This window comes from Armigeres subalbatus, chromosome 2, assembly GCF_024139115.2.
Source record: "Armigeres subalbatus isolate Guangzhou_Male chromosome 2, GZ_Asu_2, whole genome shotgun sequence".
NCBI lineage: Eukaryota > Metazoa > Arthropoda > Insecta > Diptera > Culicidae > Armigeres > Armigeres subalbatus.
In genome coordinates, this window is record NC_085140.1 from 241,972,010 (window position 1) to 241,992,759 (window position 20,750).

Consider the following 20,750-nt stretch of genomic DNA (forward strand, 5'->3'; position numbering starts at 1 on the left):
CGAATCTAATCTTAATCCAATCCTAATTCATTCCAAACCAAATCCAGTCCAAGACAATCCAAATCTGATACAAATCAAACCCAATCCACATTCAATTCAAATTCAGTCCAAATCCAATACCATTCTAATCCCAATCATATCCAAATCCAATCCAAATGCAATTCAAATTCAAACCGAATCAAATCTAAATCCAATTCAAACCCAATACCAATCCAATTCTAATCCGAATCAGATCAAATCCAATCGAAATCCGATCCAAATCCAATCTAATCCAGATCTAATGCAAATCCAATCCAATCCCAATCCAATCCAAATCCAATCTAGATCCAATCCAAATTCAATCCAATCCAAATCCAATCATAATTCAATACAAATCCAATTCAAATCTAATCCAAATCCAATTTAAATCCAATCCAAATTCAATCCAATCCAAATCCAATCCAAATCCAATCCAAATCCAATCCAAATCCAATCCAAATGCAATCTAAATCGAATCCAAATCCAATTCAAGTCAAATCTAAATCCAATAAAAACTCAATCCAAATCGAATTCAAATTAAGTTCAATATTCAAATGTAATCCAAATCTAGGAACTTTTTCCAAATAAGAGCTCTGCTCTGCAAACATAATACTTGAAACCAATTTCCAAAACCAATTCTTCCATGCAATCTTGAAATTTTATTTTAATGTTTTAGATTTGTATCAAACAAACAATCCAACTCGTCATCTTATTTTTATAAACATTTGTCTGTTTTTTTTGCTTATTTGCCATATTTTGCCTTTCTTTTACGCTTTGTTTTGTCGCCCGGCCTACTCCTCTGACCTTCCGTTAGGGAGCCTACCGGAAACGCTTGCCTTTTCCGTTATTTTGTTCTTTTTTATTGTGCCGTCTTTTTTGCACTTTTTTTCAACCGGCCTACTCCTCTGCTCTTCCGTCAGAGAGCCTACCGGAGACGCTAGCAATCTTCGATTTTTCTACTTATTGTGCCCACTTTTTTGCACATTTCAGTCTGCCGGCCTACTCCTCTGCCCTTCCGTCAGGGAGCCTACCGGAGACGCTAGCAATCTTTGATTTTTTTTTCTTCTTATTGTGCCTACTTTTTTTGCACCTCTTTGTCTCCCGGCCTACTCCTCTGCCCTTCCGTCAGGGAGCCTACCGGAGACGCTAGCATATTTACATTATGTTTTTCTCTATATTTACCTTGAATTTACTATAATTATTTGCTATTTCACTTTAAACTCATATTTCGGGAGCACCTACACAAACTTCAGAAAATACGGGACTACCGGCTGCGTTATTGTCGTGACCCGGACGAGATTTCTAGTCTCGACCGTTCGTCGCAACAATACTCAGCAAACTGATCCGCTCTTCGCTTTTGACACGACCATTCGACATGTTTCAAAATAAGGTAGCTTGCTACCCATTCGAAAGAAGTACATACCAAAAGAGCGTATTCAAATTACAAAAATCAATATCACTATATCAATATCAAATCACTTTTTTTCGATACTTTATAGACCTGATCTTATCTACTACAGTAACCACTTTCCCTTCTCTGGGACTCGAACACATGACCCTCAGTACGCTAGACTGGTGCTTTAACCAGCTAAGCTACAAAGGACCTCTGTCGACCTTCGCAACCTAGCGGCTACTGAACCCGAGCAGGAGCGACGACCTCGATAACAGAAATTGGTATGAGCTAGCCTTGCATAACAGGTAAAATACCAAAAAATAATACCAAAAACTTATATGCAGAATACTTGAGGCATAACATGCTTAGGTATTTCAATACCAAACGAATTATAATTGGTTATGCATTTGGTATTGAAATTCAATTTAATGACTGAGTATGTTATGGCTCAAGTATTGTGCATATTAGTTTTTGGTATTATTGCTTTGGTATTTTACCTCTTATGCAGGGCTACTTCATAACAGAGTATGGTATCTATAACAGAATTCGGTATTATTGAGCCAATTTCTCCTGCTCGGGAATTGGGTTATCAAGATAAAAAATTAAAACAAATCAAATGTAGACTTTTCACATACAATCAACGAAAAATTCAGAAAATCTACGACGAAGAACATTCCGCTTCAAGTTGAAGTCGAACATGCACGCCCGTTTCAAATCACTCAGAGACTGAGTGAAATTGTATTGCCGTCTCTTTTTTTCTCACGGAAATCTTACTCAATTTTCGTAAAAAGTGGAACTACTCAAATTTTGAGTAGTTCCACTTTTTACGATGGATAGATGGAATAATTTTCCTGTCCTCTTGTACCATGGTACAAGTACCACAGGTGTTTTTTTTTTTTTTTTTTTTCTTGAGCAAGGGTAAACGGAAATCTGCAACCAGACACCTGAGGAGGTATTCAGGTAGTGTGGGGATGGGTATGTCATGTAACTCTTACCCGACCCACTAAAACCAAAACCCTTTCGCCAGTCCGTACCCCCGGCCCGCAATTAAGCAATACATCAGGGGACTATTGAGAACGCTCACGCCTATGCTAACGCACTTGACGTCAATACACACAACATCGACTTCAAGGGTGGCTACCTCACCACCTGTCGATCGCAAGCTATGATAGTAACCTAGCGGTCCGTATCATAATCTCACGTTGGAAACGAGCACCCCGACAACAACCACCGCGCGCGAACCGCAATGACCTCTATATCTACATACTGAGGTCCCCGCAGCCCACCCGCGACATGTTGGTTGTCGGGGTGAGCAAAGTGTTCACTGCATCACAGGTGCCCTTACTGCACTCGTTGGTTTTGTTCAAGACGCCACCACCGCTGCAGTTTCGACATAATCTGTTGAGATGCTGTGTTCACCGCATTCCATATAGCTTCTTCCCGGCACATCCTCTCGACGAGGTTGTCCGGGGTTGTATCCATACCACTAATAAGCAGCATGGTATTGCGTTCTACCTCGAATCGCGGGCATGCGAACATCACATGCTCTGCCGATTCTACCTCACCTACACATTCAGGACACTCCGCAGAATCTGCGAAGCCAAACCTGTGTAGGAATTTCTTAAAGCAGCCATGTTCAGACAATACCTGTGTTAGGTGGAAGTTGACTTGACCATGCTTCCTATCAACCCAGTTGGACACATCTGGAATCAGTCTGTGGGTCCAACGACCTTTGACTGCGGTGTCCCATGCTCTTTGCCATTTGAGCAACGAAGCTGCTCTCTTGACACGTCGCACTTGCACCGAGTCCCTTTCGTTGTAGCACTCCACATCCTCCTCTAGGAGTGTGTCTATCGGCATCATTCCAGCTATAACGCACACCGCCTCATATGATATGGTGCGATATGCGCTCGCGACACGTAAGCACATCAGCCGGTGTACTCTGATCAATTTCTTTACATTGTACACGGCTTTTTAGTGCTACGGCCCATGCCGGCACGCCATAACGGATGATAGACAATGCTACGCCAGCTATCAGCCTACGCACTTGACTATGCACCGCCGATCTGTTGGACATCATTCGTGATAAAGATTTTATCGCCAATGAAGCCCGCTGACATGCATAATCGACGTGGCTCGTAAAATTGAGCTTATCATCGATCATCACGCCCAGATGCTTGAGAGACCTCACGGAGTTAACTGTGCAGGTCCCTACTCTTATCCTCGCCTGTTGCAACCCATGACGGTTATGCACTACCACGACTTCTGTCTTGTGATGTGCAAGGGACAACCGCCTCGAGTTGAGCCATTCCTCCACTCTGCCAATCGCGTATGAAGCCTTCAGTTCGACTTCGTCGAGAGTGTCACCTGCTACTTCTAGCATTACGTCATCCGCGAAGCCTTCTATCTTCACTCCGGCCGGAAGACTTAGGCGTAATACTCCATCGTACATAATATTCCACAGAACCGGTCCGAGGATCGATCCCTGTGGAACACCCGCGGACACTACGATCGACTTTTGACCGGCATCAGTGTCGTATAACAGCACCCTATTCTGAAAATAGCTTTTCAGTATCCTGCACAGGTAATCCGGAACTCTCAATCGGTGCAGGAGTCAGCAATTGCTGCCCAGCTAGCATTGTTGAACGCGTTTTTACATCGAGTGTAATCAACGCGCAGTACCTAATACCTCTTCTGTTTAGACCTCTCGCTATCTTGGCCGTATCCGTTACCGCTCGAATTGCTTCGATGGTAGAACGGCCCTTACGGAAGCCATACTGGTTGCTAGATAAGCCACCAGCACACTCTGTATAGGCCGACAATCTATTCAGCTTTCCAGCTGTGTCGAGTAGGCAAATTGGTCTGTATGCCGAAGGATCCCCGGCTGTTTGCCAGGCTTCGGTAATAGCACCAATTTCTGCCGTTTCCATCGATCTGGGAAGTTTCCTTCGTCCATGCATCTCTGGAGGCAGCTCCTGAACATATCTGGATTGGCAAGAATGGCGTGTTTAAGGGCCAGGTTTGGAATACCATCCGGCCTGGCGCCTTATTGAGCTTAAGTTTTCTTGCTGCTACGATAAGCTCTTCGTTAGTCACTAACGGTACCACGTCAACTGACTCGTACGGTGTAGCGGGCCAGTCCGATGGTTCATGTGTCGGAAACAGTCCCTCTACTATACTGGCTAACAGCTCTGGGGATCTTTCAGGAGGTGTGCTATTGGTCCTAGACATCACTATCCTGTATGCATCGCCCCACGGGGTGTCATTCGCCATCCTGCACAGCTGTTCGAAGCAGGCTCGCTTGCTACATTTAATCTCGTAGTTCAGGGCTCTGCTCGCTGTCCGGAATACCCTCGTCTATCGAGTCGCTCAGCGTCTGTTCTAGCACGTCGCAACCTTCTTTAGCTTTAAGACAGGTTCTACGAAGATCTGCAATCGTGTCAGACCACCAGTACACTGGTTGTCGATTTCCTGGGGGCTGGGTCTTCCTTGGCATCGCCACGTCGCAAGCACGTGTAAGTACTTCCGTCAGGTCGTTACCGCTTAGTCCTGTAGTCCTACTCTCCCAGCGCAGCGCCTCCACCAACAGCTCTTGATTGAACTGTGACGTGCGCCATCCGGGATCCGTTGCACCACCTCTTGTCGTCGTAGTTCTCCGGGTATACTCGACCATAAAACGTACTTCCTGATGGTCGCTAGAAGTATGACCCTCGTGGACCATCCATCTCGGTTCTTCAGTCCATCCTGCGCTGCAGAAGGTGACATCGATACATGAATCACCGCTCGGTCCTCTGAACGTTGGCACTTGACCTTCGTTCAGCAGAACTACGTTCAATACCGCTAGTGACTCTAACAGGATATGACCTCTAGCGTTAGTAAACCGGGAACCCCAGTCCACTGCCCACGCATTGAAGTCACCTGCTACAACTACTGGTTTAAGGCCAGTTAGCTTCGCCGCAAGAATATCAACTACCCTAGTGTACTGCTCTATACTCCATCTAGGAGGACAGTAGCAGCTACAAAAGTAAACACCGTTTACCTTTGCTATGACGAAACCCTCATCGTTAGGCGAAGATATTATCTTCTGGATGGGGTAGCGCCCACAAGTCCAGATTCCCACCATACCGGACTTGTCCGCAATCCAGCTGCCGTTTCCAGCAGGGATGCGGTATGGGTCAGACAGCAAGGCAACATCAGCTTTACACTCGATAACCGACTGTTGTAGCAGCAGCTGGGCCGCCTCGCAGTGGTTCAAGTTTAGCTGTGTTACTTGCATGTCTGGACCCTTCTAGAGGCCGGACAGGCTCTGCGCACCGGTGAGATGCCTGTTGTTTGCCCCCGTAGGACAGATCAGGCATCTCGGTGCAGCCTGGCAGGTGCGAGCCTGGTGGTTTTCGGCTCCGCACCTACGGCACAGCTTACTACGGTCAGGTCCCTTACAGTCATAGGACTTATGACAGTGGCCAAGGCACCTGTAGCAGGCCTGATTGGGTTGGCTTGTGCTCAGCGAGCACACCGACCAACCCACCTTCAGTTTTACCTTTTCCAGCACCTTCTTGGCCTCAGCCATAGGTACTTGGAATGAGGCAACCTGCATTCCCGCAAAGCCTTTGCGTAACCGAATCGCAGATTCCTGGATCTCTACATTACACTGATCCTTCAGTGCGTCTACCAGGTCTCCGGCTTCGGTTATTTCATCCATGCCCTTGCACTGGATGTTCAGGACTGGGCACAGGGCTCTAACCCTGTCACCCAGGACCTCTTCCGTCAACTTTTATACTCGGAACTCTTCCGAGTAGCATCCCGCTTCAGGACGAGAATCATCTCGCCTTTGCGCGTTCTTCGGATGCAGTTGACATCCCCTCCTAGACTAGAGAGCTTCTCGGTGCCTCTCATAGTCTTTAGGACTTCGGCGTAGCTTTTATCGTCAGCCTTGACAATGATCGCTTCACCTCTATCCTTCCGCTTGCCACTCCCACTAGAAGGCGCACCCTTTTCCTCACGGGCTCTACCCTTCTTGGCGGTGGCTGGATCCTTTCCCTTGGTCGCACTCCCTGCGACCTGCTGGCGGCTTCTTTTCGCCTTTTTAGGATTCACTACCTTTGTCCATGGTAGATCTTCCTCCCGGCGGTCCTCTGGTATCTTCCTAGGTGGAGGTACCATTTTCCTCTCGGTCTCCACTCGGACCTTTTCTGCGGTCCGTGCCGAGGCTTTATTAGCTACTTTCAGGTCCGCCTCCTGCGTGACCCTACTAAGCTTAGGAGTTGCTCCGCTGTTAGCCATACGCCGTTTAAGTTCTGCAGTCTGGCTCTCCGCCAGCTGCTTCCCTTCTGCAAGGAGCCGAATCTTCGATTCGGCCTCCTTCGAGGCCTTCTTGGCTTGGCTAACTGCCAATTCCTTTTCTTCAGTAAGAAGACGGATCTTGTGCTCCGCCTCCTTACTGGCTTCCAGCAAGGACTTCCACTCCGACTTCGCCTCCACGACTAGAGCGCAGAGGGTTAGTACGGCCTGTTTTAAGTCCTTACTATAATTCACTCGGTTGTCCAGGAAGGACATAATTACGTCCGAAACGTCCGTAATCACCTCCATCGTCTGACTCCATCCTCACCGTGGTTAGTCATCACCGAGTTAATGACTTTGGTCAGAGTGGGGCCGTCTATCTTAACATCCACCGGCACCTCTTCCGACCCACCACGTGCTCCGCCATCGCCTCCCCCCGGCGATCTTTGGGGTGACCGATCAAGGCCACTGCGCCTGGCGAAAGGGTTCTCCTTGTCGCCATTCGCCTCACCTCCTTCCTTCGTCGTTTTTGTAATTTTTAATGGGAAACTCATGTCTGTTGGGTCCCTCTTGCGGCTGCTGTCGAATCCTGTTGGTGTAGTCGCCTTCGCGATCCCATGGTTATCTATACATACCTTGCGGCATGCAGGGAGGCCATGCGAGGGTTGACACTTTCGTGTTCAGAGCCAGATCAGCGCTAGTCAGGAAGGAGCATCTGAGCCTACTCCCACTCAGCTACCAGCTGAGCCACAGGATTGTACCGCGTGCCACAAGGCCTGCCACGGTTTTAGGGGACGGAAGACAGCCTGGCCATTAGCCCATTCGCCGTTTCAGGTCGGTGTCACCCGGCCTTACTAAGAGAATAGAATAACCAGACTACCAGCCCTTGCGTTCACAATATCTCAATATCCAAAAACAAGACCAATAACATGCAACCAGTATACCATAATCAGGATCTTACTGGGATCAATCCTGATGTGCCAATGGCACTCCCTGGGCTTGTGCTTTTGAAGCGGCACACAGTCGCTTTGATAGAGTCTGCTTACGGGCACTTGTGGTTTTTTGGGAGGGATTTTAGCAGAGCCCACTGCTAAATCCCACCACGCCCTAGGCAGTTCTCCCTGACTCGCAGACAGCTGGGGAGGGGCCGTCAAGCCCTTGGACATGGTCCATGCTGTCCCTACTGTCCCTGCTGCCCCCAAGTACCACAGGTGTGTCCTTAGTATAAATGTACAGCGCAATGCAGCTGTCATTGAGTTTGACACCAGTTTGAAGTTTAGCGGTCCGATAACTGCAAAACTGTTGCAACTATCGAATTGCAGTTAAAAAGCATTGCAGTTAAATGACTTGCAGTTATCGAACGTCTACTGTATCTGTCTTTTCCTATTTTTATTTTTTTTCATTTTTTCTCATTTTGACTCACTGTGCAGAGATTCATATTAATATATATTAACATATATTGAAGTATGGTTGACTCATTCTTTATATAAATATGACTAAAATTGCAGTTTCAGTTTGGTACTGCTTGATGTTATAAAATTTATAGCTGTCAAAATAAAACTACAACTTGTGCCCGCAACGCACAGTTGTAAATTTGGTTTTATTTTTCCAAAACAAAACGAACTAACATTTTTCGCGGTAGTTTTCACCTCGCATACGAACAACAAGGAGTTTGTCTATCATCTAACACACGCAAACAGTATTAAATGAATTTGAAACTCAGTTTCATTCCAGTTTCAAATCAGCTCATATTTACAACAAACCAGTCGAGCAGTTGTAAATCAGTTTCAAAAAGTGCTCGAAAAATAAAATTACAACTCTGCGTTGCGAACTGGTAGTTTCAGTTTCAGTTTTATTTCCAAACACACCATACAAAACCCAACAGCATTGCGACCGGCCTAGTGTGTGTTTCAAAAAACAAAATATTTAGTTTGTACAAAGTAATTTTTATCACATATAATGTTACCATGAAAATGACCAACCACTGCTACAATACTTACATTTTAATCAATGTATTTCGACGTAAAAGCAGTAAATTTTGATTCTATGTTAAATATATTCAAAAAAGACTGAAAATAAGAAAAATGTTGTTTTTTTTTTATCTTCAAACCGTTGCAATTCAGAAACGGCTGCTTTTAGAAAAGAATTTGACGTATGCCTTTTCCATTGGAAATTTAACGTACTTTCATAAAATCGAGTTAATAAAAACGTAAAAATAATATTTCAACCAAGATATTGATTTGGAAAATGTATTGGAGGTAACTACTTTCCCTTCGATGGGACTCGAATCCATGACCCTATAGTACGCTAGACTGGTGCTTTAACCAACTAAGCTACGAAGGACCTCCGTCGGCCTTCGCAACCTAGCGGCTACTGAACGAGCTCGAGATTCCCAAACTTGACGCATAGTCGAATCGCTCGCAATCCATTTCTCAAGCCAATACTTCCACATGGGTATAGTATACGTTCACATTAGAGGAATGTCTGACTGGATCTGTTGAAAATCGTACCCCGGCTGTTACACCCGGCTCTCCGCATGACACCTTCTAGCGCAATGTTGAACAACAGGCTCGAAAGTCCATCACCTTGTCCATCCTTGTCTTTTGTTCTAGAAGCGGTACGTTTGGGACGAGGTTCCGGTGTCCGCAATTCTTTCGAGTATCCGGTATTAAAGACGGTCATATTACCGGGGGTCTACGGTATGCAGTGCACCCACAACCTGTATAGAGTGTAAGGGTTCCATTCATTGTAGGTGGATAAGTCGGTTTTTTTTTGTATTTATATGGAGTTTTTGGCACGTGCAATCGTCTGTGATGCACGAAACTTATGTTGGGAGTCACTGGTTTCTGTCATCAACGCTGTCAACGCACACCACCAAGCCGCCACCATCATCGCCGTCAGAATCATCATTTTATGGGTGAGTGAGGCGAAAAAGGAACCCAACCAAAAGTGAAGTTTTTCCTCGCTCGCCGTCAGTGTTTTTCGGGCTGCTGATATTTCGCGAGTTTGTGGCTGATTTTGATCGAAACGGGTCGCGAAAAGTGTGTGAATCGCGAAAGGGTGCATGCAATTACCGTAATCAAATACCGGCGTTTGCTGGTTTGTGGTTTTGGGCCAGAAAAAAGTGAATTTAAAATCCCCCAGTAGTGGCAATCCCCGCAGCGAAGTGAGAGAAAGGAAGAAAAAAAGGTTCGCAGAGCAGCTTTCGCATTGATTATAGCAGGCGGGGCGGTTCACAGTTGTGTGCGTGAGTGAGCAAATTTCCTGCGCATGAATACATCAGTGTTGGTGTGATTGGCTGAACACAATCGCAGCAGACATCGAAAGACACGCGAGCAGTGATATTAACCCTTGCGTGACAGTGGTGGTGATAGTGCTTCGGTAAATAAAACTTCATTTGGTGCAGCTGTGGTGTTGTTGCTGGAAGTTAATGGAAGAACGTAAGTTTTGTTGTTTTGATTTGAGTAAAACCCATAAAAATATTTTTTGTTTTTGAACTGACTAAATAGGCTCAGATTGTGCGATTCCAGTACTATTGTGATACAAGAGCAGAGATAAAAATCTGCTCTGGCGAAAACGAAAATCGATCGACAGTTTAGCGAATCAGTTTTGTTTAAATTTTTTTTTTTCATATGACATGGCAAGTTTTTTTTTATATGACATGATAATCACAGCGATCCTGATGTATAATGCACATCGTTTTTTTTTTAATTTTATGATTGATGTTCTTTCAAATTTTGATATTAGATGTTTCGTCACTTTTAAATACGTCGAAATCAGATCGAACTATCAAAAAATATGTGTACCTAACAAAACAATTGCGGTGTGTATCGTCAAACACGCACTGTTAAAGCCACCAATCTGCAGTGACTTATCTGCAGCCTACCGGTGAATGTATAATTTTATCATTTTTTACAGCGATGATAACTCTATTCAATTTTTTTGTAAAGAATGTTAAAATTACGTGCTATGATGTGAGGCGTGCTTTTCATATTACGTGTATTGATGCATTTCAGTTAAAAAAAACTACATATTAAATAATTTTAGTTTTATGTAAAATCGTTTAAAGAAAACGTTTACAAAACTTTCTCAGAAAGGTTTCTTGAATATTAATAATTTAAGGATAATTTTTCATAACGATCTATGTAACGAAAGTGAACGAAACAAAGTTTTTAATACAACTTGACAATCACATATTATAACCTATTCATAATAATTGATCATAATAAATATCGTGTTAGGTGGAGGAATGAAATTGAATGTTTGGGAATTGATTCAATCTTTTAACGAATCGACGTAGGGGAAGATTATCTATATTTTTTTTGTTTCATACAATTTGTATAGAAGTTCAAAAACATAATAATTTTCTGTGAATTTTCACATTTATTACAAACAACGTAACAATGATGATGATGATGATGATGATGATGATGGTCCCGCCACATACCCCTACAAAGGTTTGAGCTGGACGAGTTATCTTTAAGATAATTAAATAAGATCAATGTAATCGGTTTTGCAAACAAACGATCCGATTGTATATACAGATATAAAATCCAAAATAAAATTCCATACTGTACAGCAAAAATAAATTGGTAAAATGAACTAAAGAACTACACCTAGAATTTTTGTAATCAACAGTAGTGATACATGGAGCTCATCAAAAGCTAAACTTGTGAAACCTCTCGCACAGATTTCAAAAGCTCCGCCAAACATCGCGTTCTTTTCACAAACCAATATCGCTATCTAAAACTCACATGTATCTGAACATGGACATTAGGTTCGACAACCAAACATCAAAACTTGTGTAACCGCTCCGTCGATAACAAAAGTTTCGGAAGAACCGCGAGTACAAAATAATCTACTACTAATTCAAGAGCATGATTCAACAGTTCGAAATATGCAAGTTTTTAAATAAATTCAAAATCATTCATATTTGTAATCCGCGCGCGATGCTCAAACTTTTGTAGACTACACAAAGAAAGGTTCAAAAATAAACTACGTCAATAAATTAAAATCCATCATCATCATCGAGGCGAACGTTATAGCTTATTAATGCCTCAATAAATAATAAAAATAAAAAATGGTCCATAAAAATCATCCGTTGTTAAAAACTTCGTCAAGATACATGTGTTAACGGGTAAAAAATTGCCGGGTAGCTGTTCAAAAGGCAGCTTTGACGTGTGAAATACATTGTCTCTTAAACTGTGTTAGCGTGACTGCACGTTTGATGTGTGAAGGCATCGAATTGAAAACATTTATACCTTTAAAAACCCTGATTAATCCACCTAGCGGTGATGATGCCTTTCTCGCTCGTTCAAATGGGTTGACAAACATATTAGAAAAGTCTAATATAACACTAAATAGATCTTATTTTTCAAATTTGTTTATGGCAGCCCTTACTTTGTACCGTTAAATGCACAAAAACGATCCATAAATAACATCAGAATGTTCCATAAAACGCTACCTCAAATCCAAAAAATAGCTCAGGCTTATCCATAAAGAATAATTTTAAGATCCATAACTAAGCATAACTAAGCTAAAAAAAAAAATATATCAAATAATTGTAAAATAAGTATGTACCTTTAAACATGATCAAGAAAAACAATATCATTCCTGCTATTTTCCCATGAACGTATGACAAATGATCCATAAATGTTTGGAAAATTATTCATAGAAAACTCCTTTTGATACAAAAGTGTACAGTTTTGCGCAATTGTTATCGTGATTATGATCCATAACTTCGGTGATATGATCCGTAATTTTGGTCAATTGACAAACTTTTTCTGTTTTGAAGTCAGAATCCAGCTTAGGCTTCTGGCACCTTTTGAAATAGTATGATTCTTCATCATATAGATAAGAATTCATTTTTTGCTGATGAGCAGTTCCGTTTTTGTCAATGCCATTTAACCACTTTTCAATTAAGATTTACGATTTTGATCCGACTTAATAAAGTCTTAGAAGAATTCTACTAGGGTTGCTTTTCTTCATATAGAGAGCATTTCGGCATTTCTCAGCTTCTCCCACATAATCCGAGTGCTATTTGAAATCTTCAAACAGATATGTTGTCGCTATGAATGGGTTTCCAATTAATTGGTCTCGTGAAGTCCAAGATTTAGGATTCATGTATAGCATGAATTAATTAACTATCAAAAACACAGAAGGTATGCAAACGAAAAGGTACGATTATAGTTAGTTAAAATTTATAGAACATCAAAACCATTTACTAAAATAAATTGTTTTATTTTCAAACTAATTGTTAGCCCAGCCATGTTTTTATATACTGTGCCAATATGAATTATTTGCTGCAACGCCAGGAAGAATGCATTACAGTGAATTCAAATCAAATGTTGAAATTGATTCTGAAGTTGCTTCCATGCACACCAAAACATTATGAATATTAGGTGACATATCTGACATCTGACATTATGACACAAAAGCACATGACGTAAACTCAATCGTATATGTTTTTCAACGTCAGATGATTTAAATATGCCACGGAACCTAAACACAGCACAGGTGCGTTGCCGCACGAATGTACAAGCAACCGATGATCAGTGCAAATTGAGTATAACCTGTTATACTTCGATCATCACATATCCAAGAAGCGGAGAGAGCCTAGGGGTAACGCTTTAGGCTGTCACTCAGTGGGTCTATGTTCGATGCTCATTCTGACTCTCTTTTGTTTAATGTTAAATTTAAACATTTTTTAGTTAATACCAATAAATTTTATTCATTTTTTTTCCATAGCTCAATACCAAATTTTTAAAACGACTTATCTGCATTTTTTAAACAAAGATTAAAACATAGATTTGTCAAGTCTGAGAGACGAGAGCACTCCCATGCAATCCAACACCACCAACAGCTAGCCGAAGTATTTACCTATATGTTAGACACACAAGGATGTTATCGATCATTTAGTAATCTGCGTTCGATCATTTAGTAGTTTGTCTATAACTCATTCCAGAGGCTGAATTCCAAAATGTGTTATACGGTGGACTTCTGATGCGAAGGTTTTTCTATATATCTGCTTAATATATCGCTGCTTCAATTCCACCATTGAAGGAGTTACAGTGTTAGTTGCAGTGACTTATACCAAATGATAACAAAATTCCAATCATTCAGTATAAGCTACTGCTACTAGCTCTATAGCTCTATTACCAGTATAATTGAAACATCGAACTGTTAGGCAGAGTTGTAGATAAACCTTTGAATTAGCAGTCCACCATACTACACATTGGAAATCTAGCCTCTGGAATGTGTTATTGACAAACTACTAAATGATTGAACGCAGATTACTAAATGATCGAAAACATCCTTGTAGTGTAGATATGTAGCCTACATGGCTTTTAATCGAAATAATGAAACTTTCATGTTACCAATCTAAGAGAAAATTAAATTTCGAACCCGAAAAATCAAACTATTTTCGGCTAAAATGTGTTTTAACGTTTTAATTATCATTTTAAAATTGACGCCCTATATCCCTTGCCAAGTGAAATAAAAAAGCATCATCCGGCCCCCATTTTGTTTACTTATACTGACTAATAATAACTAATAAAAAAATAATGTTATTAACAGTATAAGTTGTTACAAGCTAGTGTTTCATCTCTGTTATTAATTAAATTAATACAATAAACTGTAGGACAGAGCTGTCGAAAAATATTCGCACCAGAAGTCCACCATAAAACACGTTTTGAAATTTAACCTCTGGAATGAGTCATCGAGAAACTAAATGATCGAATTTAGATTACTACATGATCCAAAACATGTTTGGATTGTAGAAAAGTTTGGATACATTTTCATTGACTTGCAAGAATGAAAAATTTTCTCCGAATCCTTCCGAAACTCATATTCTCCCACATAATCCCAGTGCTATTTGAAATCTTCAAACAGATATGTTGTCACTATATGAATGTTACAATTAATTGGTCTAGCGAAGTCCAAGATTTAGGACTCATGTATAGCATGAATTAATTAACTTTCAAAACCACACAGAAGGTATGCAAGCGAAAAGGTAGGAATAATACTAAATTAATATTTATAGAAAATCAAAACCATTTACTAAAATAATTTGTTTTATTTACAAACTAATTGTTTGACCATCCATGTTTTATATATACTGTGCCAATATGGATTGGATTGGTGGATTCAAATTAAATATTGAAATTGATGTTGCTTCCCTGCACACCAAAAACACTATGAATATTAGGTGACTTATCTGAATGAATTGACACAAAAGCACATGACGTAAACTCAATCGTATACGTTTTTCAACGTCAGATGATTCAGTGCAAAATTGCGTATAACCTGTTATACTTCGATCACCAATCTTTCAAGAAGTAAAGATAGCTGAGGGTAACGTTCTAGGCTCTCACTCCAGAGAGTCCTGTGATCAACGCTCGTTCGGCTCTATTCTTTTTTTTCAAAACATATTTTCTTGTATAATACCAATGAACTTTAAACAATTTTTATTTTCTATAACTCAATACCAAATTTTTAAAACGAATTCTCTGCGTTTGTAAACAAAGATTAGAACATCGATTCGTCAAATCTAAGAGGCGAGAGCACTCCCACGCAATCCAACACCACCAACAGATAGCCGAAGTCTACACCTTTATATCAGGCTACATATCTACACATGTTGTTTAATCGAAATAATTAGACTTTCGTGTTGCCAATCTAAAAGTGGCAGTGCGAGTTGGCTCTTGTTTCGGACGGCGGGACGATCGCGCGATTTGCCGAAATTTTGTGTTTTGCATTGCGCGGCCGGTAATAAAGTTAATTAGTGCAGTGCGTGTTGGCTCTTGTTTCGGACGGCGGAACGATCGCGCGGTTTGCCGAAATTTTGTGTTTTGCATTGCGCGGCCGGTAATAAAGTTAATTAGTGCAGTGCGAGTTGGCTCTTGTTTCGGACGGCGGAACGATCGCGCGATTTGCCGAAATTTTGAGTTTTGCATTGCGCGGCCGGTAATAAAGTTAATTAGTGCAGTGCGAGTTGGCTCTTGTTTCGGACGGCGGAACGATCGCGCGGTTTGCCGAAATTTTGTGTTTTGCATTGCGCGGCCGGTAATAAAGTTAATTAGTTCAGTGCGAGTTGGCTCTTGTTTCGGACGGCAGAACGATCACGCGATTTGCCGAAATTTTGTGTTTTGCATTGCGCGGTCGGTAATAAAGTTAATTAGTGCAGTGCGAGTTGGCTCTTGTTTCGGACGGCGGAACGATCGCGCGATTTGCCGAAATTTTGTGTTTTGTTTTGTTTTTCCTTAGGACGGTTCGTAAGTAAATTGATGAATATATTTTATTATTTTTACAGCATATACTGTTATTGACAAACGCTCTATATTGTCGAATAGAGCTCCCTATTATTCACCTTTCCCACTAACACAAATTTTCCTTCCTGAGACATCTATGAAGGTAGTATGGGTTCCTGGATCTTCACTAGTAGATGTTGAACTAACATTCCTTCCTTCCTTCCGTGATTGTAAGGACGTGGCCAGGTATACAACTGCTACTGTATAGGAAAAGGTACTAATCCCAAGTACCAATTTGCGACAATATACAGTAGATTGCTCAATTGAGCATTGTATAGCCACCCACGATTTGTACAATCACATATGCTATGCTATGCTATGCTTTCGTGTTGCCAATCTAAAAGTAAATTAAATTTCGAACCTGAAAAATCCAACTATTTTCGGTTAAAATGTGTTTTAACGTTTTAACAACCATTTTAAAATTGACGTCCTATATCCCTTGCCGGGTGAAATAAAAAGGCATCATCCGGCCCCCATTTTGTTTACTCGCTTTCGTCAGGGCCATGCGGTGTGTTGGTGATGCTTCCTTCTGCGATATTCATCCGACGGCAAGCGAATGAAGCGAATGCAGTGCCGTTCGCTCCCGCCGAAATGTGCTTGCATAGCGTCCTCACGCACATCAGCTGCGCTCCCATACGCTGATTGAACGCCGCTGATCGAACTCGTATGTAGGGTATGCGAGCGCATGATAGCAAAATAATAGAAAACATGGGCCTGATTACGTTTAGTAAAGAGAAACGTTATTAATTATTGAACACATTTCTTTTCGTTAAAGGTTACCCAAATAAACACTTATAAGGCGATCATGGCCTCAGTGGAGACAATGGGGTCTTAATAATATTGTTCATCATTGCATTACTTAACGTTTGCTTTACTTGAAGCGACACGTTGTAATTGTGCCATTATGAATATTAATTGAAAACAATAATTTCTCCAACAAATTGGCTTTCCTACCTATATACTGCCGCCGCAAGCGTAACTGTTCCATATTTTCTTCCATGCAAAATCAATATTGGACGATTATGCTTGCGACGGCAGTATAACTCATTTTACCTCCAAGAAATTTAGATTAATTATTAAGACGAAATGAATCCAATTTCATTTCTAGCAAATTCAAAGTTTGACTATTTGTTAATGCATTAAAACTATCAATTTCGAATTATCAAATATATATTTTCTTTCATTGATTCAATAATACTTCCAATATGGGCACTGTTACCCTAGCAGAGTGAACTCTGTGGCTTTGAAAAGAAATGCACACATACTAATTTGATAAATACTGTACGACTTCGGTTAACTCATACCATGTGTGTTCCGATAGTTTTGTGGTATGGCAAGCGCCTTCCACCCCAGAGGTCAGAAGTTCGAATCTAGGTGTATTCAGTTGAGAACATTTTGCTATTTTTTTTATTCGCAAAAACAGTTTTTTGGCCATAACTCCAGATTGCGATGAGCTATTGATCTAATTTTCAATAGCAAACAATGGGACTGAATTCCGCGTCGTCTGCAACTTGCGAGCAAATCGGACAATGGGAAGTTAAAAAAAGTGTGTCTACAAAATTTGTACACATACACACATACACACACACACACACATACATACATGGGGGCAGCAGGGACAGCAGGGACAGCATGATGTCCAAGGGCTTGACGACCCCTCCCCAGCTGTCTGCGAGTCAGGGAGAACTGCCTAGGGCGTGGTGGGATTTAGCCGTGGGCTCTGCTAAAATCCCTCCCAAAAAACCACAAGTGCCCGTAAGCGGACTCTATCAAAGCGACTGTGTGCCGCTTCAAAAGCACAAGCCCAGGGAGGAGTGCCAACTGGCATGTGGAGTGTCCCTACTTCGGTAGGGTAGTGCGTGAGCTGCTTCGGCAGGGAGTGAGTGATCTGTTTGTGCTGAGGCAGGAGTGTCATAGCGAGTCGCCGCCGCTATGGCCGCCTCGAAGCGCGGCCGGAGGCGCGGCGTGGAGGGCACGTGCGAAGGTATGAGTGGCGGGGGGTTGCTACCGCTATCGACACCTCGAGGCATGGCAGTGGAGTGTTAGAATAAGTTGTGGAGTGTACCTACTTCGGTAGGGTAGCGCGTGAGCTGCTTCGGCAGGGAGTGAGTGATCTGGTTGTGCTGAGGCAGGAGTGTCATAGCGTGTCTCCGCCGCTATTGTCACCTCAAAGCGCAGCAGAAGTCTGAGTATGGACTGCACATGCTGAGGCAGGAGTCGAGGTATCCCATCGACACCTCGAGGCATTGCAGTGGAGTGTTAGAGTGAGCACCTGAAAAGGGTCACATGGAGCGAATGGTCTTTGGAGAAGCTGCTTCGGCGGCAGGGTAGCAGTGGGTTGTACCCACACACCTACAGTTGTGCACATGTGGTGCATGGGGAGTGTCCCTGCTTCGGCAGGGTAGCGTATGGTCTGCTTCGGCAGTGGTGTGATTGATCTGCTCGTGCTGAGGCAGAGTGTCGTAGCGCAATATCTGTAGGCCCAGGCAGTTACCGCTATTGACACCTCGAGGCATGGCAGCGGAGCGTCCGGGAGAGCATCCAAGTAAGACTCAAATGGAGTGAATGGGGTGCGAGTCAGTCTCGCGTGGGACGAGTGCCTGTGTGAGCGATAATGAGTGAGTACGCTTAGTACTGCCGTCCCCCCAGAAGTAGTACTGCGAGGTAGTTCCTGGGGGAAACGATGGTGGAGCCCAAGGGAGTTTAGTCGGTATTACCGGTATGGTCGAGTCCGACACTCCAGTACACTTCCGTGTGGTAGTTTGGCAACTACAATGCACGTGTACTGGGTTAGTGTGTAAATGCATTCTTCCTTGTAAAAAAAAAAAAAAAAAAACATACAACATACATACACACATACAGACATCACCTCAATTCGTCGAGCTGAGTCGATCGGTATATAAAAATCGGCCCTCCGGGCCTCCTATCAAAATTTTGTTTTTGAAGCAATATTATAGCCTTTACGTACACTTAGTGTACGAGAAAGGCAAAACAAAGAGTTTTGTGAAGCGCCATACAGAAAATAGGGTGTTCTCACATTATCCGCGTGTCTAGTATTATAACTATGAATATCACTTCCTCTTTCAATTCGATCACTCAAATATCGAGGCAGTAAACCGTTTATTACTTTAAAAATGAACACCATAGTCAAGTACACTATTCTTTGCTTCACTGACAGCCATTGTAAGGCGTCCAACAGGAAAGTTGAGGAAGTGAATCTATCACATTTTAAAATCAAACGCATTATTTTATTTTGTAAGCGCTGCAATCTCGATATTTGTGTTTCGTTAGCCAAGAAAAGGATGGAAGGGCAAAAATCCAGATGAGGAGAGATGATTGATTTATACAAGAGTATTTTGCTACCAATAGTCAAATCGTGTTTTAATCGACAGAGCATTCCATACTTCTTGGCTATTTTCTTGATAACATTGTCAATATGTATGTCAAATTTTAGCTTGTCATCAATAATCACGCCAAGATATTTAATATCGCGAACGCGATCAATTGTCTCATCATCAATTTTAACAGAGACATCCTCATTTACTCGGGTTCGCGAAATTACCATGTATTTTGTTTTATTAATATTCAATTTCAATTGCTTGTATTTAAACCATCTACTTAGAGAGTGTAAATCCTCGTTCAAGCGTGAAACGGCATCTACTAAATTTTTAGCTGCAATGAATATCACGGTGTCATCAGCAAAAAGATTTATATCACAAAATTGTAAGACTCGTCGCATGTCATTTATATACATAATGAATAAAATAGGCCCTAATACACTTCCCTGTGGCACTCCTAGCGTGTTCTCCACGGGACTAGAAACAGAATCATTAAAAGCAGTCCTTTGAGATCTGTCAGACAAATAGCTTTCAAACCAATTGTATGCAGATCCCGAAATTCCAAAGCGCTTGATTGTGCTCAACAATAAGGGCCGAGAAATTGTCTCAAAAGCGCGTTTTAGATCCAAGAACACAGCAACAATCGTATCTTTACGCTCTACATTTTCCTTCCATTTAGCTATAACCAAGTTCAATGCGGTTTCACAAGAATGACCTTCTCGATATCCCGATTGTTCCGGTATCAGCAAGTTATTTCTATTCAAATACTCAAGCAGCTGGCCTTTTACTACAAGTTCCAAAATTTTCTCTAATGTGTGCAACATATTGATAGGACGAAACTCTTCGGCTTTAATCGTCCCAGCAACTTTTTGAATCGGAATCACTAGAGATTCCTTCCAAACTTGTGGCACGTGCCCAGTTCGTAAAGATTCATTTATAAGGTCCAGCAAGTTGTGTCCGATGACATTAAAGCAGTCTTGTATTACCTTGGCATTAACATTATCGACTCCAGCCGTTTTTCCAATTGAAAAGCAAATATTTTCAAGTTCTTCTAATGTTATTGGGTGAAATCCATCAAATCTACAATTAAAATTAATCGGCTGTTTTATTTCGTCAGGCTCATCAACTAACTCAATTGACTGGTTAATCAGTGAGACACTGTTGACGAAATATTGATTGAATTTATCTGCAATAACTTGTTCTGACTGTTCTAATGTGCCATCGAAGGTTATGGATCGCGGTTTGCTACTATTAGGTTTTAACAAGGATTTCAAAATTTTCCATAACTCTTTGCTGTTGTTTTGATGCTGATCAATTTTCCTCTGAATATATTCGCATCTCGTTTTTTTCAACATATGCGAATATTTATTACGCGCGACCTGATACCTTTTCCAATGAATAGCATTATTACTT

The 20,750-nt window shown here is 41.8% G+C and overlaps 1 protein-coding gene across 1 annotated transcript in view; it reads left to right on the forward strand.

The window, feature by feature from the left end:
• The first annotated feature begins 9,623 nt into the window (after positions 1-9,623).
• The window catches only part of LOC134211994 (SH2/SH3 adapter protein NCK1), a 67,760-nt gene continuing 56,633 nt past the window's right edge, over positions 9,624-20,750 (forward strand). Inside the window, exon 1 of the mRNA XM_062689444.1 lies at positions 9,624-10,131. The gene's annotated coding sequence lies outside the window, so the exon portion shown is untranslated. The remainder of the gene's footprint in view (positions 10,132-20,750) is intronic.